This window comes from Podarcis gaigeae (assembly GCF_964106915.1).
Source record: "Podarcis gaigeae genome assembly, chromosome: 16".
In the NCBI taxonomy this organism is placed as follows: domain Eukaryota; kingdom Metazoa; phylum Chordata; class Lepidosauria; order Squamata; family Lacertidae; genus Podarcis; species Podarcis gaigeae.
In genome coordinates this window covers 38579709-38605380 of record NC_139693.1, presented here as the reverse complement: position 1 = coordinate 38605380, position 25672 = coordinate 38579709, and the positions used below count along the sequence as shown (strand labels likewise).

Here is a 25672-nt window from a genome sequence, read left to right as displayed (position 1 = left end):
AAGGGAGCCCTGACCATTAGGTCCAGTCATGGCCGACTCTGGGGTTGTGGCGCTCATCTCGCTTTATTGGCCGAGGGAGCCGGCGTACAGCTTCCGGGTCATGTGGCCAGCAGGACTAAGCCACTTCTGGCGAACCAGAGAAGCGCACGGAAACGCCGTTTACCTTCCCGCCGGAGTGGTACCTATTTATTTACTTGCACTTTGACGTGCTTTCAAACTGCTAGGTTGGCAGGAGCAGGGACCGAGCAACGGGAGCTCACCCCGTCGCAGGGATTCGAACCGCCAACTTTCTGATCGGCAAGCCCTAGGTTCTGTGGTTTAACCCACAGCGGCACCCACGTCCCCACACACAACTTTATACGCATCTATATTGTCTCCTCTTGGCTTTTCTCTCAACTAAAAAGCCTCAAATGATTCAGCCTTTCCTCAAAAGGGAGCTGCTCCAACCTCTTTATCATTTTGGTGGCCCTTTTCTGGACCTTTTCCAGCTCTGCAGTATCTTTTTTGAGGCGAGGTGACCAGAACTGCACACAGTACCCCCAAGCGCAGTCAGTCACACGGCACATTTGAACGATCGCGTTGTGTTAGCAGTGCGCAAGCATGGCGCACCTCATTGTCCTCCAGCTACTGGCATTTAGTAGTACCCTGTTCCGGTACAATGAGGTTCCATTTAGTCAGGAGAAGACATTTGAGGGCAACGTGTCAGGAATTCTCTTGTGCAAGGCTCACGCAAATGAGGGCACCTGTTTTCTCCCCAGGGCCTGGTTGCTGTTATGGGATGCAGAAGGAAGTACAGGGTCAAGAAGCCGTAAAAGCGGTACAGGAAAAGCCAAACCGCAAAGAGCTCTTGGAATAACAAGATCCAGACACTCTTCTCTTCCAAAAGCTCTTAATAGCTTTACAGCAAACTGGCTTCAACCCCACCCAGTTAACCTGTATTAGGCAAGTGAGACTCCCAGCTGGGATGGAAGATGAATTCAATTATTTCCTGTTTAAAAGCGAACCTACCGAATTTGCACTTTCTGAAACAGCACATGAATAGAAATGCAGTCCTCCTTTGAAATTCAGACTTTTCCAAACCTTCCAGTGCTGATCTCCAGCCAAGTTCCATGAACAAAAGTGCACTTAAGAGGGTAAAGTGTGCATAAAAACTTACATATTGGTGGGGGACAGACAACATACAAAAATACACCACTGAATTAGGGGGAAGCAATTTATAAAAATGTGTTGTATAATGCACAAAACATATGAATTGGGAGAAATGTACAGTAAAATGCTGATAGATTTAATGGGATATATTCTGAAACTGCTGTGGAAATGGAAAAAATTAGAAAGTGCGAGAAACCAACATGAGCAGATCTGCCCCTCCCTACTCCCAGTACGCTCTTGAAGCACAGCTTCAGATAAAGGACTTTAGTCTTGATCCCAGACCCCGTCCTCTTGAAATGCCCCAGGTCTTAAGCATTGTAATTCAGGGTGTGTGAAGAGAGCAACAATATCATTGTGTTTTGCTATTATTATCGCTCACATAATTAATACGTGCAACAATAGGTCTCATGGAGACACAGGTAACTTTTCATGGTTTTAATTTTGATAATTGAAGCACCTTGTTGCTATGGCAGCAGTTGCTATAAAAAATTAACATCTCCGCACATGCAGCAATGACTCAGTTCCACGTCCCCATCTCCCCCCCCCCCGCCCCACAGGCATCCAACAAGAAGCTGTTGCTTTGTGCAACTCACAAGCCCAAATAGATGCCCGGGGGGGGGGGAGACGAAGAAAGGGGGGGACCTCCACTTTAGTCAACATCTGCCAGGGTCACTGTTCTGCACCCATACCAATAACACTGTTTCCATAGAAACTCAAACGGAGAAGCATCAGGCATAAAAATAGCCCCAGTGAGCCGAAAATAACCATCATGTGTCATAAGCAAGAGATACGCTTCTAGCTGCGAGAGATATTTTTACTATCCCTTGTATCGCAAAGGCCGGACCAGAATTTTCCCCCAATCAAAGCAATGTAGCAGTTATGAACTTCTGCCAGTCGCCCTTCGCTGCCGTCACTCTGCTCTCTATGCAAAGGCTGCCCTTACGAGAACAATGACGTCAGGCTGGAAACCTAGCTGCTTCGTTTATTGGGACCAACTAATAGGGTGGCAAGCTTTGGAGCTCAACTGAACTCTTCTTCCAGGAAACACAAATCTCATAAATCCTGCTTGCTTAATTTTTAAACTATCAGCTTTATAACCAGCAGCTTCACTTAGGGAAGGGGTGCTCAGCCCACCCCTTCCTATTTTTCAGACCACAAGTGATTGGTCTTCTGCAGTACCTATATAGCTCTTCCTACTCCCAGGGAAATCGTAGTTCTATGGCAGTAACAAGGGACCTTCCATCAATAACTCTGGGCATCTTCCCAAATGGAAGATCAAAAATCTATTTAGACAGCGCAGTTCTTTCCTTTGAAGCAAGGGAACAGGTGAGTTATCTGAGATGACCAGATTATCCATTTTGTGTTGATTCCTCCCCCCCCCAAAAAAAAACCTAGCTGAAAAAATAAATATACCTGATTCTAAAGTCAACAGCTGTCAGTGCAGCAAGCACTATGACCCACCACCCTTTAAAGCCAAGGGCTATGGGTAGTCACTGGTCCAAAATCTGCTTTAAATCCCGTCTTCCCTTGTTTTGCCACTTAACAAACCAGTAAGTGATTTGCCCAAGTCCACATGCAGGAAGTCAGTGGCAGAGAAAGGAAACTAATCTAAGTCTTCTGAAGTAGTGATCTAATGCTTTGTTTTCAGAGGGTTAGCTAAATTAATTCGCCAGAGCAAAGAACAAATAAAGAATATTGTGGCGCTTTAGGATATTTACAAAAGTTTCTACCACAAAAATTCAGCTAGTGTTTCAGGTTCCACCAAGCTCTTCATTGTTTCCACGAACATCCTGATGCACCCCTTTCCTTTGTTTTTTATTAAAACGTTTATTCAAAAATTACAATACAGCTTTGTCCACTGCCATAATATCACAAAATGATCACTTCAATACTCAATCCTTTGTTTAAAAATTCCTGATGTTTGGCTGTGAGACCCAAACAGGGGAAAGAGACAGCCACTGACAACGGTTAACACAAGGGCTTTTCATTAGCCAGAACTTCCCAGAACTCAGTTCCGGCACATCTCAGGTGGGCCCTTTGCCATTACAAGAGAACAAGAGAGGCGTTCATGGTGAGTTCTGGCACCTCTTTCTCTAGAAAAACAGCACTGGTTAAAGCCCCCTCTCCTTTGCATCCCTCCTCAAAGCTCCCCCTTTTTATTAAGCTTTTGATTTAACCCAGTGGTACTTAAACCATGTGGTGCATCTGGAGAGGAGAACATACTTCCAGGGAGAATTCATTCTGGAAGCAGATATCTTTCTTCTCTGCCACCCAAAAACTTGGCTAGACCCTGGAAGGAAACCCTCACTGACCCTCCAGAAGGGTTTCTTGCTGCACCATCATCCCAATGTTTAGTTTGGTGTTTTTATGCATTTATGGTGTTTTTCGTTTGCAAGTTGCCCTGTGACCATGTCATAAAGGGGAAAGAGAGCTCAGGAAGAACAGCTGTTTTGTTTTGCTTTGCATTCTCCCCGTTTCCCTCTACATCACTCTTCAGAGCAGAATCAGACATCCTGCTCTCCTAATCCTGATGTAGGATTTACTATCAAAATCCACCGATCTTTGCGTGCAGCAACAGACAGTATGCACAGGAGAAGGCTGCCTGTGCAAGAACCTCTGCCTGTTCATCTAGGGAACCAATAGTTTGCTGCCTAGAAGGTAGTGCAAGTGAAAATTCAGAAGTGGGGAGGAGGGAGATGAATCTCAAAAAAGAAGAACCCAAGTCTTTAACCCCACAGTACCCATCCCCAGCTAAACCCTGGTATTCAACACTTTCTTAGCCTTGTCTCTCTTACTGCTAAAATTCAGACTGTAGGTTCCTTGGGGAGGTATCCTGCATTCTTTCATTATATTTGTACCTGGATGGCATAAACAACAACCACAATACATTTTAGATCATATTCACCTTTGGCAGACAAGAAAGAAATCTGGTTTACTCACCTTAACCCCCAACAGTCTTTCTTGTTTTAACTCTGATTAACTTCCCTGGAAGATCCAAGGCTAAATCTCCAAGCAAGTTGCCATCCAACTGACTACTGAAAGCCCTTTGCCGGTTTCTGAAGCGATGTTTTTTTAAAAACCCATATCCAAGTAACGCAAGACAGCATTCTGAACTGCATCCCTGTCGCTCATGCAGTCCTAGGAAGGGTCATTTCCTGCTGGCTGACTGAACAGCACCAGCCAAAATACTGCCGGGCAGAAGGAGAGACAACCAAAAAATCATTAACACAAGCCCAGGCTTGCAGCCCTCAGCCCATTTGCAACCCGACAGACTTCCAGTAATAAACCTCCTTCAATCTGCTGAGGAAGAGTGATGACCCTCCCCAAACCCCGTAGTGAAGAAACAGTCCTGTCTTCCTGTCATTAGTTATTAAGGTAGATATTCTTTCCACAATTCTAATCCACAGAAAGATAAGCAGGGAAACACCAGTGGGAGACATTATTAACTCACCTCTGGGCTGGCTCATGTTCTAAAAGTGAATAAGGAGTTTTTAAAAAATGCGCTTATCCCCTTTGCAGGACTGTTGCAAGAATGCATTTAATATATTACCCACCAAAAAAAACCAGCTAAAAGGAAACAGTTTTTCTAAGAACCTCATATTTCCCTTGATTTTTTGACACTTTCAGCAGCAGAAGTGAAACAGAATCCCTCCAAAAAAAGAGAGCAATGGACCATTGCCGTGCATGCAGTGTGCATATTTTTCTCTGTGCATGTGTGTGTCTGAGAAAAACACACTGAGCAAACTCTGAAAAGGAAGGAAACTACTGTAATTACAATGCATGCATTTGTCCTACTGGGGAAGTGATACAATGAGAACCACAGAAGCAGAAGCCTCAGAGCTGACCTTTAAAAACCCATATGGCCAGACATGCTATTCAATGTTAAATAAGTACTGGGGGTGGGGGAAGATTTCATTTAATCAAACCTGCTTCTTTCCACAAAACTTGATAATGACAAATACATTTTAAACAATGGGTTCCAGGAATTGGTCGTTCGCTGCGCCCCAAACCTCCTTCAAAACATCACAGACGTTTAACCCTTGCTGACATATATTCTGTTTAGACCTCCCTCACACAAGCTGACCCCAGACTGATGTTTAATGTGTTTAAATATAAAAACAAATCTTGCTCAGCCACCTGCTTCTTATTCCACAGATTCTCCTACCATAAAAAGATTGGTTTTTCTGCAGTGCTTCTCCTCCCTCTCCTTTTTATTGTTAGTTCCACTAAAAAAGCATTGGGGTTGGTGAGACCCCTCTTAACAGGAGAGGGGACAGCTGATAATAACACTGAACACTCAACCTGCCGTAGGTCTAAGGGGGGGACAGGACATGTGGTGAAAAAAAATCACAGAAAAGCTGTTCAGACAGTAAATCTAGCTAGGAAGGTCTATCATTCTCTCCTCCTTTTTTAAAGAATCGTGATTCTGAGAGAATTCTCAGTTGAAGGTGGGGGGACATGAGCAAAGGAATTACTGTCGCGGCCATTAAGAGAAGCCTGACATCAGCCCCGCATAATTGTTCCCCTGTACTATGAACCATAACATTTAATGCAATTTTCTTTTTGACATTAAATTGAAATCACTGTCAAATGCATCTCTTTACAGTATTTCACTTATGACTTATCAGAAAAGTCTGTTTTAAAAGCCAGGTGTGAGAGGAAAGTGCATGGGGCGGGAGGGGGGAGGTCGCAAATCCTGCTTTGCTTTTGAAAGCAAACTGGAAAACATGCTCTTTCCAAAATGAAAGCACTCTACCATCAAAATAGGGGGGGGGGGGAGGTCTGTAGCTCAGCTGTAGGACATGTGACCTGAATGCATGCAAAAGGCCCCGGGTTCAATCCCCCGCTGGCGTCTCCAGGTACGGCTGGGAGAGGCTCCCTGTCTGAAACCCAGGAGAGTCACTGCCAGTCTGTGCAGACAATATGGAGCAAGACGCAATTGGTACAAAACCGCTTTCTATATTTCTGGGGGTGGGATGGGGGACTGTATTAAGACTGCAATCTAGCAGAGACATTTAAAAAGAGGAGAAAAATTGTGACAATAGATGAAAAAGCAAACATTTCTTTATCAGTACTTAAAAATACAAAAAAGAGAGTAAAAAACATGTTACAAACGTCTGTTAACAAACCTCGACTCTCAAGCTGCAGCAAGAAGCTCTCCATCTGCTCTCCTGGCTATATTTACTTTTCCCAAGCAACAAGTCATTTAAGGATCTACAAGAAGACAGCTGGGGGTTTTTTAAACCCACATTATAAAAGGATCCTCCTCCAGTTCTCTTACTGAACTGCCAGGTAACTCTGCGAACGATCCAGCATCTCTCCAGTGGAAGATTCTCTCTAAAGCAGCCCTCACAGCAAATGGGTACCACACCATCCTAGTACCTTCCTCGTTCCTCCCCTGTGGACGTTATCATCGCATGAGCAGTGAGAAGTTCAAGGGGCAGCAGTATTAGGTTGGCATTTTGGAGCACTCAGTATACTTACAAAGCAAAAAGAGCAGAGCGGAGCTGCAGGCCACCAGCAACCACACTCCTAGCAGTTGGCTGATCCACTGCCCCAAGCTCAAAGAGGGCCTCAGATTTAGGCACCGGCTAACTTTTTGGCATTTGATCAGTTTTACCACTTGCTTCCGTGCACATTGGACCAGAGTATGACACTCTCTCAGCTAGAAAAGCATTTGTTAAACAAAGAAATATACCAATTGGGACTGCTCTCAAGATACTCCCAAAACTTTTACTCCCCACTTCAAAATACAATTTCTTTCACACTAATATCTTAGGATCAGTTTCCACCCCTTAACTGGGTGGAAGCTGCATTGTCTTTCCCGCAGCCTTTTCCACTTAGAAACCACCAGCCAATAGCTCAGTCAGTAGAGCATGAGGCTCTTAATCTCAGGGTCATGTGTCTGAGCAACACGTTAGACAAAAGATTCCTGCATTGCAGAGGATTGGACTAGATGATCCTTGTGGTCCCTTCTAACTCTGCGATTCTATTATTCTATATCCCTAACAAAACAAAGGCATGGGCAGGAATGGCTGGCCAGGGGCACCTCCAGATGATCAATATCATTAAGCAACAAGCAAAACTTCACCCAGGCCTTTGGCTAATTAAACAATCTATGGCCTTTTAAATGATGGAGGGGTATTGTTTTTGTTTGTTACTATGATATGCATTTTTTGTTTATATACTGTAAACCTCCCTGTGGTCCTTGGGTGAAGGGCAGTATTGAAATTTAGATAATAACAAGCAAACAACAACAATCTATTTATTGGATATTTATCCTGATTTGTTTGCACAAATGTTATGCAGAGAATAAGACAGACTTCATATGGTCTTCACTGAGAATGCATTTGATTTGTTTGCAGGGGGTGTTATGTAACAATGAGCACTCATCCTGATTTGCCTCTGGGGTGTTTATGTGCCTTCCCATTAATACATTGTTCATCCTACACTTTTCAGTGTTTCATCATCACTTGCTCAACCACAAGAAGTCAGGCTGTTTTTTTAAAAAACAAAAACATTGTTCTGCCAGGGCAACAGAGCACTTCAATCCACTTTAATTGCACAAACCTACTTTCCCAGTGTGCACTTGAATCACTCCTGAAAAAGGCTAACAGTCTGGAGGCAACCTATCAACTTGTGGGTGAACATATCAGACGACACAGCAATTCTTCAAACAGCTCTTGTTTATTTAGAGGCTAGAAAAGAACTGAACTGAAGGGCTCAGTTAGCCTGCTTATATAGAGCTCCAGAACAATGCTACTGTAGCAACTTTCTAAAACTATCCAATCACTGAACGTCACTTTCGATCCTTCATTTGCATAAAAACTATCCAATCACTGAACATCACTTTCGATCCTTCATTTGCATAACTATCTACAGTATCCCCCTGCTGGCCCAGGGTGAGAACTTCAGTACATAACACAACCCATGAATGATTTTGTTATGTGTCTACAAGTGTGCTTCCACATGGAAGGTTGATTTTCCAAACAGGTTATTGAGATATTTGCAAGAAGGTCACTGGCAACAGATGTTTTTTCTTTTACTTATCTGAGTTTCCCTGGATAGGGTAAATCTGCATTACGGGGGAAGCAGAATATGGCTGACCAAAAAAATACGCCCCCAAAACACCCTTTCATGCCTGAGGCATTTGTCCCACTATAAACACCTGTCTGGAAATACCCTGTTTTTGTATGAATGAGTTCAGTTAACTCAGCAGGAGGTCTACATGAAGACCTTGTTTTAGCCACTAGTCCACAGCCTGCCATCCAGTTGCTTCTGTCCTACTCAACCTCTGTTGACAAAAGGGGAATGTCAATGCCTTACTGCACTGGCCCTGCCTTAAGTATGGAAACATCACCACAAAAGAGGGTTTGCATACTAACAAAATGTGATAGAAGCATGCAACAGCTTCAGACACTTTGGCCTCAAATGACAGTCCACTGGAGTATGGAAATGATAAACAAATAGTTAAATGTGCAACCAATTATTGGAAAAATCAGAGAAAAACTTTAAAAAACAACAACAATAATTCTCCTCCCATTTATGGAACCTGTTGACCCACCCCTCTGAAAACAACATAGAAATGATTTGATTCCTCTCTTCAAAAGTGAAAAAGAAACCAATACTAAAAACTAAGACTAAAACCTATCCTTTGAGGAAAGGTTAAAGCATCTGAGACTTTTTTTAGTTTAGAAAAAAGGTGTGCAAGAAGTGACTTGTCAGAAGTTTGTAAGATGATGCATGCTGGGTAGAGAGTGGATAGAACTTGTGGACCTCCAGTGACAGTGAATGTTGAAGATTCAGGACAGACTAGAGAAAAGACATTGTTTATTAAATTTATATACCGCCCTATACCTGTAGCTCTCGACATAAAATCACAATATAAAAAACACAAAATATATAATAAAAACGAAGACAACCCCATAATCCCCCCATTCAGGGTATAGTAAAACTACGAACTCGTTCCCACAGGAGGCAGCGATGGCCACCAACTTGCTTTAAAGGGGATTAGACAAACCTATGGAGGAGGAGAGGGCTATCAATGGCTACTAGCCAGGATGGCTATGTTCTACTTTCACTGTCAGAGGCAGCAATGCTTCTGAATGCCAGTTGCAAAGAAGCCACAGGAGGGAAGAAAACTCTTGTTCTTGGATCCTGCTTGAAGGTTTCCTTTAGGGCTTCTGGATAGCCACTACGAGAGCAGGATCCTGGGCAAGATAGGCCTTTGGCCTTATCCAGCAAGCTCTTCTTATATTCTTGCTAGGAAAGGTCTTGCTGCTGATGCACTGGTGCAAAAGCCAGTGGCGTAGCATGGGTTGTCAGCACCCGGGGCAAGGCAAGTAATTTGTGCCCCCTAACCTGTGGATTTGCGCCCCCTAACCCGTGGATTTGTGCCCCTAACCCTAACCTCCAGATGTTGCGCCCGGTGCGGCCAACCCCCCCTGCACCCCCCACGCTACGCCACTGGCAAAAACCTCTTCCCAGTTTATGTCAACTGGAACAGGGCTGCTGCTCAGCAGCTATTTCTGATACCTCAAATCACTATGAGTTTGTATTGAATTGCATTGATGCATTTGCTTTTTTATTTATTTATATGCTAGCGCATGTTCAAAAATATTATGGTGGCTGTAATGTTTGTTAATTTTAAATGCTGCCGTTATCAACTGCTCTGAGCGCAACATTTTGTTGTTTTGGAAAAGTGGAATATAAATAGTAAATCATCAACAACAACATCAATTAAAAAGTGGGTTCTAATTGTGCTCTGAAGCAGCTAAGCTACCCTCATGCAGACAAGGAAGCTGACATTTGGTGCACTTGTTGTTTTATACAAATGCTTCAAAATGTAGAGACAGAACCCTGAGATGGTAAGATGGATGGTAAAACTTCAGGCTGCTGGTGAGTGACCCCATTTTTGTATATTCCTCAGGTAAAGCAAGAAGCAAAATCAAAGTCACCCTGGAAAATACAGAACTAGTCTATCAAGGAGAAAAGTCCTAAATCAGCCAGCTCCCTGCTCTGCTAGCTTTTTTAACACCCCAGAGTTTTTTCCACAAGGGAGTTTTGCAAAATGCAATCCTTCCACCTGCAGTCTAAAATACTACAATTTCTACCACCTCATCCCCACCTCATTTTGCTACAACTGAAGAAAAGGCCAAATTTTCTATGTGGGATTTTAAAAAATCCTAAAGAGAAGAATTGGGTGAGCACCAAACTACACTTGAGTGCTTGGAGCATTAAAGCACTGCTAGCGAGAGTTCCCAAGAGCTGGACTTAATGGTCAAAGGGCTTTATGCCAGCTCTCCTGTCTCCACCTCTCAAGCTTTTGTTCTAATAAACCTGATTGTGGTGGAAGGAGAATAGATAAGAACAAACTGCCTTATGCTGAGTCAAACCACTGGTCCACCTTGCTCAATGTTACCTTTTTCATACAAAGCTATATAGTTAGCATAGGCATAAGCAGCACATTCCATTAGGGTGTGAAACCCAGGGAATCTTGCAAAAACACTGAGGGTGTACAGCTTGTGGGGTGCTCAGGTGCGCCAAATCAAGGACATCCTTAAATCTGCTTGGAGGGGTGAGCCCTGTTGCTCGAGGTGATGAGCAATGCAGGGCTGCCACATGCAAGCGCACCATAAATGCAGCCCCTCTCTGCACAAAAAGTGGTGGGCAGTTCTCACAAGCCAGCCAAAGTGTGCTCCCATTCTTGCAAGAACAGCTCTCCCATGCCTCTTCTGCCTGTATGCACCACGATGCTCATGGCCTGGACAAACAAGGCAGTCTATCCCATTTTGCCACTTGAGGCAAACTGGGAAGATGCCACCCCTACCCACTGGTGGGCCAGCCTTGTGGATAGAGGTGGGCATGGCTGGGGGTGCAGGGTGCCGTTGACTGGAAGGTGCAGAGAAGCAGCCTGTTAACCACAATGCACTGCTACAACTGAGCATGGGCAGGGACCTGCAAAGCCACTTTTTATTATTTAGATATTAGGTTTGGCCTGGGCCCAGCCAACCCCCCCCCCCCCATGCACACACCTGTGATGGGAAGTGGCAATAATCCCCACCTTAACAAAAAACCAAAAACACTTAAGGACACAGTATTTCACACACTGTGAAAGGGTTTTAAAAGGGTTTAAAAGGCAAAGGTAAAAGGAAAGGGTTAGTTAAAAATTCTATCTGAAACTAAACAAAAAAAAGGAACACCATGACTATAGGGCCATGCTTTCAAATTCATGTCTTGGAAGATTACTATCTTAGAAGATGAACAGACCAAAAAGGCAACTGGGTATTTTGAGCTCTACTTGTGAAGGTAAGTCAATGAGGAGCGCCTTTTGGCTGAAGAGCAAGATAAAAACAAATTTTGAGAATATATTAGTGAAAGTAACATATAAATATACAGATTATAGCTGAGCAAATAGCTTACAAAAATGCATACATTAGACAAAACACATACTAAAATGCTGATGAATTTTCACGAGGACTTCTTTTTTTAAAATAAAAAGTCACAAACTGATGTGGAAAATCTATTGTGCTGAACTTAAGGCTGGCAAAGTGAGGAAGTGAGAGAAACCAAAACTGACGGATTCCCCCATCTCTCACTGCAAATACTTTGAACTACTTTTCAAAGGCCTGCCTTGAACTGTTGCTAAGAAAGGAAAACTTGCTCCCCCCCAAAAAAAATCATCTTTAACCCTAAAAACAAACACACACTCTTTGTGGCTCTTAAATCAACAGATGGCAAACTGCTACTGAGTAGAGGCAAGTGTTAAAGTGGCGGCAGTGCTGGGGGGCTGGTGCTGATGAAGTTGGTTCCGTGCAAAAAGAGAGGGAGGTTCTGCAAGCTTGTTTTCCTGTTCTCGTCTGTCAAACATCAGAGGGCCTTTGGATCTTCCCTGTTTTCGACCGAAGCAAACAGTCTTGTGTTCCAACCACACTCTTTGAGCAACCCAGATTACAAATGACGACTCATATTACTCAATGCAATCAACATCAAAGCTTCTCCCCTGGTTCCACAGATCTCAGCGGCAAGCACCACTCCCATAAGCCTACCTGCTTTCAATACATCCCAAACACTCTCCCTTGTGTCATACACTGGCATCTGAAAAATTACGGCAGACCCAAGTGAGTGGCAACCCTGATTGATGGCTGACTACTGTGATTCCTCACAACTACTCATTCCCCATCTGCAAGTCACAAACCCCAATTCCACAGCACCGCCAATGAGAATTGCTACTACTGTACAAACTTCTCCAAGGCAGACACATTGTGGAAAGGCACTTACAGGGCCAATTAGGTTCAAGGTTAACCTAAGAGGCAAGATCTCTTCATCTATATCATGGGAAGCCAACACAATGCCCTTCAGATACTGGGGAACACAACTTCCAGCAACTCCAGCAAGGCCAATGGACCAGGGCTGATGGGAGTTGTAGTCCACAAAGACTGGAGGGCAATATGGTGACAACCCCTTTGAGAGAGTAAGGCCTGGAGACACATAATAATAAAAACTAACAACAACAACCAGAACAGCAGCGTGAGATGCACTAGGTTGCTATACACACATTAGCAAGCGATAAGCCATGGGGCAATTAGCCATCCAGAAGTTAGGTTAGGTTCATCGAATGTATGTATTGCATCCCATTATGAAATTCCTCCAGCTATTTACAACCAAGTAAGAAATACAATAAAATCGCATCAACATATTAAAAATGGTTTTAACAATGCAATCCAGGAAAATATGTATTTGCTTGGCATCAAAATTGATGCCTGGTGGGCCTAACATGGGAGAGAAAAGGCCCCAAACCACCTGTGGAAGGCTTTTTTTAATGTTTTTAAAATGTTTTAATATTATTCATTATATTTTAGACACTTTGCTGTTTTGTTAATGCTTGGATTAACTGGCCAGTTTTTAAAACAACAACACTGTTATCTAACTTTTTTTTTACATTTTTCTTGTTTGTAACATGCAATTTTGTGTCTTATTATATTTAAGTGCCTTCCAAGGCATATACCCAAAAATAAGGCCCATAAATAAATTTATAGCCAAATAAAATAATAATAAATGTATTACAAGTGGCACATATTCATTACCATTTTCACCTTCCTGGGGGAGAGGAGAAATCACAAGCATATATAAACCATGAAACATGGCCCCAGGGTCTTGTGATGTTAGAGGCATTGCCCAACAGGTGCTCTTTGCAGCTAGCTGCTCCCAAGTTGATACTCAACGGTGTCAAAAACCTGCAAATCCATCCATCCCCACCTACTGAAAAACAAACCCTCAGGATGAACAATATACACCTAACCTGTACTACAAGGGTAGCAATGTTGCTATCAAATTACTCCAACATGTAAAAATACATTTTTGCCCTAAGCCATATTATATTTTCACAGTCTTCCCCATAAACTGTTCAAATAAGAGCCACCTTTGTTACAAGGCAGTAATAAGTGAGAAGTAAAATACGTACAAGTCACTTGGTTACCAATGACTCACCTGCCGGACAGGTTGGAACAATACTAGCCCATTAAAAATTTCCTCTTGGAAAGGCCAACCTGCCTCCCTATTGTTCCACCTCTGAATCAGGTGTGTAGATATTTATTATCAAAATTGCTGGTGGTTTAAGAGAGAAAGCAAGGGTGCCACCCCTGATGCTTAGTTTTACCAGCTGACAAAAACCAACCGTGTTGTCACCCTGCATTTGCAAATTACCTTTTGGGAAAAACCTGAGAGCGGTGTTTGATCGCGTTTCTTTTTCACCCTGGCTCCCAAAGCGTTCCCTCGTTCTGCCATCCTTCACTAAGAAGCCTTGCTGAACTGCTGTGGCCACCGGTCTCATCACTGCACACTCTGGTGACAGACAAAGCCCAGCAAAACATCCATGTCCGTGGACAGGAAAGCCCAGTTGAAGAGAAGGGATGGGGAGGGGAAGGGAGGGAAAGGCAGGGGAAGGGAAGAAGGGAAGGAAGGGGGAAAGACACGGGAAATAAAACGGATTCTCTGCTCTGCAGGGAACACTAAGCTATGTTGCCATGGAGAAGCGGGGAGCTGTAAAAAATGAACAGAGGTACTCCTTGGAGAGCGAGACTCTGAGGCGGCTTGCAAAGGCACCACTTTGCAGGGGAATAATCCTGAGTGAAAGGCAGGCAGCAAAAGAGGCAATGTCAGAAACAAAAAGAGTCCCAGACTGCAAGAACAAGAGGCTGGAAGGATGAAACAGTGCCCCAAATGGTGCTAATATCTGGAGCACTGGCACTGCCCGTGACAAAAGGTCGCCTTTTGCTTTTTCACCTGTGGGACTTTTTACTAGTTTGCAAATGGTGGGAGTGGGGAGATGACAAAGGGAGGGCAAAGTTTCTACAATCAGACATAGTGTGGAACAAAGTGGGTATTGCTTTATTTTATTTATTTGCGTACCTTCCATTTAACAACGTCTCTAGGCAGCTAATAATAAAAAGTTACAAACCACTAAAAACGAGCCAGTGCGTGAAAAGATTAAAAAATGGAGCAAAACAACCACAGTATTAAAGTAAAAGAACTAAAGAAATAAAATCAGCAACGGCAAAACATAACCCAGCTGAACCTGAAGATGCTGAAGTTTTGTGCTTTTAAAAAAAAAAGATTGGAGGTTTGTTCTTGCTACAGCCAGACATCAGGGTGCTCATTTCTGATCCACTGTGGGAGCCTAATCTTACTGGGGGAGAGTCAAGAAGGGGCAGCCCCCACCACTCCTGCGCCACCCTTTTTTAACACCCCAGGGTCAGGCAGGTAGTGTACTAAGGTGGAGCCCAGTAGTAATGGATAAACTAAAAAAGGTGGTGATACCCACAAATGAATCCTGTGTGCTTAAGGAACTACTGCAGCAGAACTTAAGAAGGACCAAACTGGAGGAGGAAGGGAGGCACACTGCAGGGAGAGCAGAAATCTGAGAATACCTAAGCAGCCAAGGCCCAGCCCAGCCTCTCTCAGACACAGGGAAGCCTTACCCAAGGGCACGGATCTGATTTTCCAGAGCTAAGAGTCACTTGCTCTTCTCCCTACCCACTGAACTGCAGACAGGTACGTCTTCCAGAGCTTAAGAAAACTGGACCCATCGAGTCCAACATCCCGTTCTCACAGTGGCCAGCTCCATGTCCATGGGAGGCCAGTGGCTTTATGAAGAGAATCAGCCAGCCTTCCCCAGCTGCCACATCAGAACTGAAGTTTGGGGCAGCTGCAGACTTGCTGGCAAGCTGCTAAGCATAGGTGTGGAGGATGGCTTCCTTCTCCCTTCTCAAAACAGTCAACCACAAAAATGAAGAACATTCTGTCCAACATTTCTCCCATGAAAATAGGAATGTCCTATTCTATTATTATTATTATTATTATTATTATTATTATTATTATTATTATTATTTCTTCTTCTTCTTCTTCTTCTTCTACTACTACTACTACTACTACTACTACTACTACTATTATTATTATTATTAATTATAATACCTTGCCCATCTGACTGGGTTGCCCCTGCCACTCTGGGCAGCTTCCAACATATATAAATCATAGTAAAACTACCCAGGGCTACCTTCCAATGTCTTCTAGAGGTTGTATAGTTACTTATTTCCTTGGCTTGGGGGGTCACATAACTCTATATCCTCCAACGTTTCTCCGATTAAAATAGGGACTTCCTAAGGAAAAACGGGACATTCCAGGATAAAATCAGAAACTGGGACGGCTTCTGTAAATCCAGGACTGTCCCTGGAAAATGGAGGCACACTTGAAGGGTCTGGAAGAACAGGCATGTGGCTTGCAGTGTTAATATATAAAGTCTGCTGCATGCCTCTAATATGCCGCAGGGAGCCTGGGGTGGGCCACTTCATGCTTGCGTGGTTATATTTGACAAAACACACTGCCTGCACACTCCTGCGTTTGAATCACAAAGAATGAAACACAAAATTTCATTTTAGGTTTCCATACAATGATGTCAGACTATTCTTGTTCCTCCAGGCCAAATAAGTAAGCTAATGAAAAGGCAATTGCTGTGTGATCTTCAATTAATACTTGCAGCCATAGCTTATCTTTGTGGCAGTTTCCGTAACTCCTGCTCTCCCACAGGGCAGGGCAAACTTCCTAACCCCAGGAAACTCTATGAATCCCTCAGCCAATAAACCCCAAGCGTCTTTTGCAGAACCTTTGCACACTTGGGAAAGGGCCAAGGCGCAGTGGCAGAGCAGGGTTTTGCATGCATGATTGAGAAGTCTTATGCAACAAACCTGCTTCCCCAAAAGATCTGACTTTTCGCAGTGAGGAAAGCGACGCAGAAAAACCCAGAAGTGTGAGGTAATACTGGTTTTGAACCAACAGCATTTATCCTCCCTGCAAACAAGTCGGCATCAATGCTCAATAAGCAGGTCACCCTGTGTTCTAATTCAGAGGACTCTGTGACATATTCTAGAGTGTACAGACTCCCATTCGACACCACAACAATCCCCTGTGTTTGTGTAATGCAGGGGGAAGACGAATATTGGTTGGTTCAGTCAATTAAATTAACACTTTTATATGCTGCCCTTCAGTTTTAACTCCTTCCCAGGGTGGCATCCAACAATCATAACTGGTCAACGACTAAATGACACATCAAAACAGCAGAAAAAATAAACAAGATCAAAATTTGTGCAAAACAACAACTTGGATGGCATACACAGGAAGGCTCTGGCCAAAAAGGGAGCACAATCTCAAAATGATGCAGGGAGAACTGAATTTACAGAATAGTAAAATGCCCTCATGGAGCTGCTCTGACTCAGAGTAGACCATGCTCGACTGGGTGGACAAATAGTTTGACCTGGGATAAGGCAGCCTCCCTACCTGGCCCCATCTTTCCTCACTTTTCAGTTGACAGCTAAGAAGGAACCTTTCAAGCAGATTTTTGGAACTTGCCTCTTACCCTGAGTTAATGCTGCTTTATTAACTATTGCTGCTGTTTTAATATGACTGGAGGGGATTTAAACTGTTTGAAGCCACGACATTTGTCTGTAATGCCTTTGTTTATAATATCCCAGCATTGCTCAGGAATTCTACGAATTCTACAAAACCAAAAAAATACTTCCAAAATTTTTGGAATCAGTGATTAAAATCAGTCAGGGCCGGCCTGCCCATGAGGCAGGATGAGGTAGCTGCCTTGGCCAGTGGAACCACAAGAGGTGGTGCCCCACGGATACCTCACTCACCCTGCCACTTCTGCCGCCAGCGAAAAAGGTGTGGCAGTAGCATCCAGTGAGATCTCGTGAGAACCTGCCACCACCATTTTGTGGGCTACTAGACCAGTGTTTCTCAACTGGTGTTCCGCGGCACACTAGTGTGCCGCGAGACGTTGCCTGGTGTGCCATGGGAGGGAGTCGGGCGAGTCGGGCGGCGAGAGGCCTTAGGCGCCCTGCAGAAAGGCGTCCTCTTTGTGGGTGGGTTCTCCCCCCTCCCATAGCGCATCGTATTTAGTTGGGGATTCTGGAGAGGGGGGCGGGGGCGCGCTGGCCCCGAGCGGAACAGACGCGCCGTCGTCCCCACCTCCCTCTCCTCAGTAGCTCCGAGCCGACTGACTGAGGGTGGGACGCGGCCAGCGGCGTCCTCTCTCTCTCTCTCTCTCTCTCTGCCTCCCAGCACCGCTTTTCCCGAGGCGGGCGCGCGCCTAAGGCTGAATGGGAGCAGCCTGGGGGCTTGGCGGCCTCTCAGCGGCTCATGACGGGCGTCCCCGAGGCGGGAGGTGCTGAGCAGGGGCTCTGCGAGAGGGCGCGAGGGATGCGTGGTGGTGCCTGCGCGCGCGTGACTTAAGAGGGCGACCTGCTGCCTCTCCTCTCTCTCCTCTCTCTCCCCTCCCTCCCCTCATGGGCACAGAGTCCCCGGCACAGCTTGGCGCTACTACAGCTACAGCTGCTGCTGCTCCTGCTTGGATGAAGGCGGCTGCTTCTTCCTAACGCCCAGCCTCTGAGGGACCGCAGTCTCCCGCCCTCTTTTTTTGGGGGGGCGGGATGCTGAGGTAAAGGATCCCCTCGCGCGCGGGCGGGCATCTCTTTGGGCAGGGCGCGTGTGGAGGCTTAAGGTGGGGAGTGTGGAGGGGTTGCCGCTTGCGAGGGGAGGATTCATATTGTATTGGGCTGCGGTGTGGGCGACACGGCTCTCCAATGGCCAGCCCGCGGAGGAACATTGAGTTGGAGCATTTCGAGGAGAGGGACAAAAGGCGCACTGAATAAAGTATTTTATAATTTTTCATATTTCTGTTTACTTACTATTTCATAATAAAGTAATTATAAAATACTTTCTTTGTGTTTATTTGATTCCTATTAAAGAGAGTTACTTTATATATAGTCAATATAGGCACAGAGTTAATTTTTTAAACATTTTCTAATGGTGGTGTGCCTCGAGATTTTTTTCATGAAACAAGTGTGCCTTTGCCCAAAAAAGGTTGGGAAACACTGTACTAGACCCAGGTAAGGAAAGCTTCCGTGGCGGGGACGGGGGACAGCAGCTTCCCATTTCTCTTCAGGACAGAAATGGAACCGTCTACCCCTGAAATTAGTGCAGTTTTGAAAAGTTCTGTCCTCCATCTCTATTAAAAATTGTGTCCAACAGTTCCCAAAGAGAGATGAAAAGCTCCTCCTAGACTTTGGGAACTATCATGAATATTTTGGTTACAATATCTTAAGAGGTGTCCAATGCATAGAGGGCAAAAATCTTTTCAAAATATATTGTAGATATTTTATAGTTTCTTTTGTTCTTTTGGATACTTATTGACTGTGGCCATATCTTGACACAGAGATAGTATACAAAAGCCCCCCCCCCCCAATATTAATAAAACATTTTGTTATTTGTTCAACAAAAGCAGAGCTGGGAATGGCCGCTTACCATCAGTGGCGTAGCGTGGGGGGTGCAGGAGGGGTCGGCCACACCGGGTGCAACATCTGGGGGTTAGGGTTAGGGGGCGCAAATCCACGGGTTAGGGGGCGCAAATTACTTGCCTTGCCCCGGGCGCTGACAACCCACGCTACGCCACTGCTTACCATCTTGCCAGTGAGCGGCTACTGCAGCCCAACACAGCACCTCCCCTTTCACCCGGACGCATGGTGCCATTTTAGGAATGTTCTTTCCGCCACTCCAGCTGACACGGAGGCTCACGGGTTCCTGCCACATCTGCAGCAGCCCTGGAGGGGACGGGCCTACCACTCTGCACAGCATCCAGTCGGTGGAGAGCGTCACCCACCCTTCCCCTCCCTTCATTCATACTTGATCACAGTGATACCTCGGGTTAAGAACTTAATTTGTTCTGGAGGTCCGTTCTTAACCTGAAACTGTTCTTAACCTGAGGTACCACTTTAGCTAATGGGGCCTCCCGCTGCCGCTGTGCAATTTCTGTTCTCACCCTGAAGCAAAGTTCTTAATCCGAGGTACTATTTCTGGTTTTGAATTCTGGTGCTGGAGGAGACTCTTGAGAGTCCCATGGACTGCAAGAAGATCCAACCTATCCATTCTGAAGGAAATCAGCCCTGAGTGCTCACTGGAAGGACAGATCCTGAAGCTGAGGCTCCAATACTTTGGGCACCTCATGAGAAGAGAAGACTCCCTGGAAAAGACCCTGATGTTGGGAAAGATGGAGGGCACAAGGAGAAGGGGACGACAGAGGATGAGATGGTGGGACAGTGTTCATGAAGCTACCAGCATGAGTTTGACCAAACTGCGGGAGGCAGTGGAAGACAGGAGTGCCTGACGTGCTCTGGTCCAGGGGGTCACGAAGAGTCGGACACGACTAAACAACAACAACTATTTCTGGGTTAGCCAAGTCTGTAACCTGAAGCGTCTGTAACCCGAGGTACCACTGTACTGCTCTAACCCTTTCCTTTTCAGCTAGGAGCACTTTGCTGAGGTCTTTTGGTGGTTACCGTATTCGGAGCCGGGAAAGAATTTCCCCAGCTCTGCAGGTTTCGCCTTCTCCACAGCACTAGTCAGAACTCTGGCGGTTTGGGCCTTGGGTGGAATCCTATAGCCTTTCATCCACCCCGTGTTCCCTGTGGCGACATTAAAAGGGTACCCCATTAGAGGGGTCTGGAGTGAAGTCTCTGTCCATAAAGCCAAATGCGTAGGGCTAGCGGGCCACAGAGCATCCCTCAGCGTTTGGGGGCCATCCGCGTAAAACTGCGTTTTGTGATGGATTCACCCCTGAATAGAACCTGTCATGCCTCAATCCTCCAGCAGGGGGGCTGAGAGGGACACACACCCAGTGCCTATGCCAAAGCTTCCTACGTCTGAAATCAATAAAAATGTGCCCATTTAAATCCCAGACAGTTGTTGTATCCATTCATTTTCCACTCAGCAGTTAGGCATGCCGGGAAGGGGGACTCTGTGGTTGGGAACCAATTTGAACCATAAACAGATTAACAGACAGAGAGGATGAACAAATGAAAGAAAGGTACATGCAAAACAGAGAACAGGGATCCAACATCTGGGTTATATTCTCCCTGTAATGAGCACACTGTCAACAGGACAGAACCCTGTCAAGCAAATTACAAAGCAATGAGGTTTTATTCACAGGGTGACAAGTCAACAGCCCATCAGTTAATTTTAAGAACTGACTACATAATCAGGCCTTAAATAAAATAAACGAGCTGTCTTCACACATACACACACAAAATTGGAACATAAAACAGAAGGCAACTAGGACTGGTTTTTCTTGATTTGACACCCTGGGATTACAATGGGGGGGGGGGGCCTTTACATCAGTTCAGTCTCTTGACTCCCCATAAGGACTGCTGTGCTTTAAGTACAAAGTCCATTTCAACCACTATATACGGTATTTCAGTCTCACAGCAACTATGCAAGTCCAGCCTCCTTGCCTTTGAAAAGTCATGGAGAACAGCAGTTTCAGCCAGTGTAGCTTAACAGTCAAGGCACCACAGAGGGAAGGAAAGTTACACAGGCTGAAATTCTGTATTTCCCACATTAATTAAAGCTGCAAAAAAATGTCCTCAGTTATAACTGGGTACCTCTTTTTGTTCCCATTTTGCAACAAGGAACTAGGGCTGAGAGAAATAATTGGCCAACATGAATATCACAGCAAACCATATGTATCACAAAGTGCTGTTTGCAAATCCCACTTCAGATTAGGGGTGTTTGGAGAATTTGATATTTGCAAATTTCAACATTAATTGACCTGACCTGTACTTCCCAGACTAATGCACAGGTCAGAATTTAGTTATCCAGTGGCTTTACTGCTTTCTAAATTTTCTGACCCAATTCTAAGCTCAAAAAAAGGTATCAAAATGCAGTTTTTGAAATGGGTGCTTTAAGAGAAAATAGGTTTAAAATATATATTAAATAAATTAAAAATGCAGCTTAATGCAAAAACAGGAGGAAACACGTATAAAAATGGCACAGTCCAGAAATATGCATCTGTCCATTCTTAGTTATGAAGCAACCACAAGCTATGGTTTGTCAGTTGGGATGTCTTGCCAAACCATGGTCAAGCTTCATAAACTATGGTTCATGGTTTGGTTTGACATGTGAGCAGAACTAGTGAACCGTCCAAGTTTACACCAGAAAAACCATTAATATGGTTCAGATATGAGGCCAAACGGTCTGTCATAATGTTTGAACCACCACCATCCAAACCACCATACTTTGTGAGTGGCTATGAAACAAGGTTCTGCAACCATGATTTTCAGCTGCCTTGTATAATACAGTACAGGCCAACTGTACTTTGATGATGCAACTGAACCAACAAATCACAATTTGGGGTGTTGGCACCCTTGGAGACTATCATTTGGCAGGGAAGGAGTGAAGGCAGGGAAGGAGTGAAGCCAACCATGATCTGCCTGGATGACAGAAACAGAAATCATGGTTTGGAGCATAGACACCTGAACTAAAAGTATTGGATTAGGATTTGAATTCAATCAATGTAAATGTAACACTTGTAATTTTTTACCTCCTCACACCTAAAGCAGTTTTACAACTAAAATTAATTATGCTAAAGTTCCTAGCTCACTTGACTACCAGTATCTGCACTAATGGTTGTTGCATGGGGGGGGGGGGGAATTAAACATCTGTAAACACTTTTCTTTCACTGGAAATGATTCTTGTCAGAGCTTACCAGACAGAAAGCATCTTTATTTACAATAAAAACAGAAAGAATTAATGAACAGTTCAATAATAAATTTAGCTCAGTATTCTGAAAAAGCTGAGGGTCGGGGCTTGTCCAATATGGCAGGATAAAGGTAAAGGTAAAGGTACCTGTCAGAGCCACCCGAGGTCCCAGCTCACAAGAGACCAAAATCCAGTCCAAGATATATACAAAAGGTTTTATTGAAGAACATTGTTGTCGTTACATCCAAGCTCCGTGGCTCAGCATCTGTTACCCTTAGATGTTAGAAGTCCCCTCTGAGTCAGTCCCGCCCCTGCACCAGCTTAAGAGGCTTGTACTGCTCCACCTTTTCCTCTCTTTCCTTTTCCGCAGGGTCTTCCTGCCCCCCTGTGCTCCCTCCCTCCGGGACTCCCCCGAGGCTGAGTCTTCTGCCGCCTGCTCCCCCCTCCTTCGTGCTTTGGGACCAGGCTCCTCCTCAGGGCTCTCCTCATTTCCGCGCGCCTCCACATTTGAACTTGGCGCGCGTACGTTGCCTCTGACCTTCCTTTCGACCGTTACGCTACTCTCGGTACTACACTCCTCCCCTTCCGGCAGGACGTTCTGCTCCGAACTCCTTCCCCTCTCTGCTCCCTGTTCTGCTCTTTCTGACACACTGGCAACTCCACCCCCTTCACTCCGTTCCGACGGAGAGGCCGGTCCCGATCTCCAGCCCCCACTGGGGATTCCCCCTTCGTTCGCCTGCTTCTGACTGCCTCCCTCTCTACTGCCCCTTGGCCTGACCAGGGGGGCTCCCTTTTGGGAATCCTCGGATTCACTTGACGGACTCACTGACAACCTCGGGTCGTCGTCGTCCTCTTCCTCGTCGCCCTGGGACCCCTCCCCCTCGCTCTCTGTCCCTGAAACCCTGACAGTACCCCTGCCCGTACGGGCCAGTCTTGACAGACTCTGGGGTTGTGCGCCCATCTCACTTAAGAGGCCAGGGGCCAGCGCTGTCTGGAGACACTTCCGGGTCACGTGGCCAGCGTGACAAAGCTGCATCTGGCGAGCCAGAGCTGCACACGGAAACGCCATTTACCTTCCCGCTAGTAAGCGGTCCCTATTTATCTACTTGCACCCGGAGGTGCTTTCGAACTGCTAGGTTGGCAGGCGCTGGGACCGAGCAGCGGGAGCACACCCCGCCGCAGGGATTTGAACCGCCGACCTTTCAATCGGCAAGTCCTAGGTGCTGAGGCTTTAACCCACAGCGCCACCTGCGTCCCTAATATGGCAGGATACTGCTTAAATATTAAATGCCTAGCAGTGCAAAAATTGTCCTAGGCCAGCAGGACACGGGGCCACCTGCAAGCATGTACACCAAGCTGAGCAGCATGACAAGTTGGATATGTGTATGAAAGATTTCAGATCTGCCAATTCCTTCAGAAGCTGCAAACCCGAGTGGGTGAATGTTAGCATGCGTTGTGCCATCTGCAGCTAAGATTAGGGCTAGCAAGCTGCAGGGAGGTGTAACATCTTCAGCAGCCTGTGCATGGCTCAGAACATCTTCAGCCCAAATGTGCTGCTAATTACAATAGGTTGGGGGGGGGGGATATATATAACCAGATCAACAACACGCAGATGGTCTTCCCCCTCTACCTCCGTCAGATGTGGCAGTGCAGCTATATTCATATTCTCCATCCTCCAGAAGTGACAGCTCTGAACCCAAAAATTCTCTTACATGCATGGGCAATTTAAAAATGGCATTTTGGAGCACGGGGCTTGTGTTTTAAAGTTTCATCAGAGGCAGGGTTCTGAGCCCAAACTCCCCACCCCACCCCTCACCTCTGGGCCACAGCAAGCCCTGCTGCAGACGCAAGACCAGATCTCTGCAAATGGTGATTTGCATTGGATGGGGGCTGGAAGAGGTCTGTCCTTTCACACATACGTGTGCACATGCGTGCACGCGCGCTCGCGCACACACACACACACACACTGCAATGCCACTCTGTGAATGCCAATCCCAAAGCAGCATATTGTTTACTATTACTACTACTAAGAACATCAGAAGTGCTTGCTGGATCAAGCCCCTGGCCCCTCATAGTGCAGGATCATGTTCTCACAGTGGCTGACGAGATGCCTCTGAGAAGCCTGAAAGCAGGAACTAAGCAGAACAGCTTCTCTGTTCAAAACACCTGGCTTGAGAGCAGTACATGTGAAAAGGATCTAGGAGTCTTGGTTGACCACAAACTTGACATGAGCCAACAGTGTGACGCGGCAGCTAAAAAAGCCAATGCAATTCTGGGCTGCATCAATAGGAGTATAGCATCTAGATCAAGGGAAGTAATAGTGCCACTGTATTCTGCTCTGGTCAGACCTCACCTGGAGTACTGTGTCCAGTTCTGGGCACCACAGCTCAAGAAGGACACTGACAAACTGGAACGTGTCCAGAGGAGGGCAACCAAAATGGTCAAAGGCCTGGAAACGATGCCTTATGAGGAACGGCTAAGGGAGCTGGGCATGTTTAGCCTGGAGAAGAGGAGGTTAAGGGGTGATATGATAAAGGTAAAGGTAAAGGTACCCCTGCCCGTACGGGCCAGTCTTGACAGACTCTGGGGTTGTGCGCCCATCTCACTTAAGAGGCCAGGGGCCAGCGCTGTCCGGAGACACTTCCGGGTCACGTGGCCAGCGTGACAAAGCTGCATCTGGCGAGCCAGAGCTGCACACGGAAACGCCGTTTACCTTCCCGCTGGTAAGCGGTCCCTATTTATCTACTTGCACCCGGAGGTGCTTTCGAACTGCTAGGTTGGCAGGCGCTGGGACCGAGCAGCGGGAGCGCACCCCGCCGCAGGGATTCGAACCGCCGACCTTTCGATCGGCAAGTCCTAGGCGCTGAGGCTTTAACCCACAGCGCCACCTGCGGTGATATGATAGCCATGTTCAAATATATAAAAGGATGTCACATAGAGGAGGGAGAAAGGTTGTTTTCTGCTGCTCCAGAGAAGCGGACACGGAGCACTGGTTTCAAACTACAAGAAAGAAGATTCCACCTAAACATTAGGAAGAACTTCCTGACAGCAAGAGCTGTTTGACAGTGGAATTTGCTGCCAAGGAGTGTGGTGGAGTCTCCTTCTTTGGAGGTCTTTAAGCAGAGGCTTGACAACCATATGCCAGGAGTGCTCTGATGGTGTTTCCTGCTTGGCAGGGGGTTGGACTCGATGGCCCTTGTGGTCTCTTCCAACTCTATGATTCTATGATTCTACCCTCTTGGGATTCTCAGCATTCAGAGACATTGTCATCCTCATCTAGTCGATTATAGGCTACTTGCAACACAGAAATTTCAAAATGGTTTACGGGAAGGAAATTTAAAATACATGGAGATGCAATAACCACAATTTCAGATAATTTACATTAAGGTAAATCTAATCATATAAATACACAATAACCATAATAACACATGGT

The 25672-nt window shown here is 45.6% G+C and overlaps 1 protein-coding gene across 12 annotated transcripts in view; it reads right to left on the bottom strand.

The window, feature by feature from the left end:
* PITPNM2 (phosphatidylinositol transfer protein membrane associated 2) overlaps window positions 1-25672 on the bottom strand; it is a 205865-nt gene that overhangs the window by 132120 nt on the left and 48073 nt on the right. The window contains exon 1 of one of the 12 annotated variants that reach the window (XM_083716880.1): window positions 13855-14122. The exons of the other annotated variants lie outside the window; for them this stretch is intronic. The gene's annotated coding sequence lies outside the window, so the exon portion shown is untranslated. Of the gene's footprint in view, window positions 1-13854; window positions 14123-25672 lie in introns of those variants that run through there. 12 annotated transcript variants of the gene reach the window in all.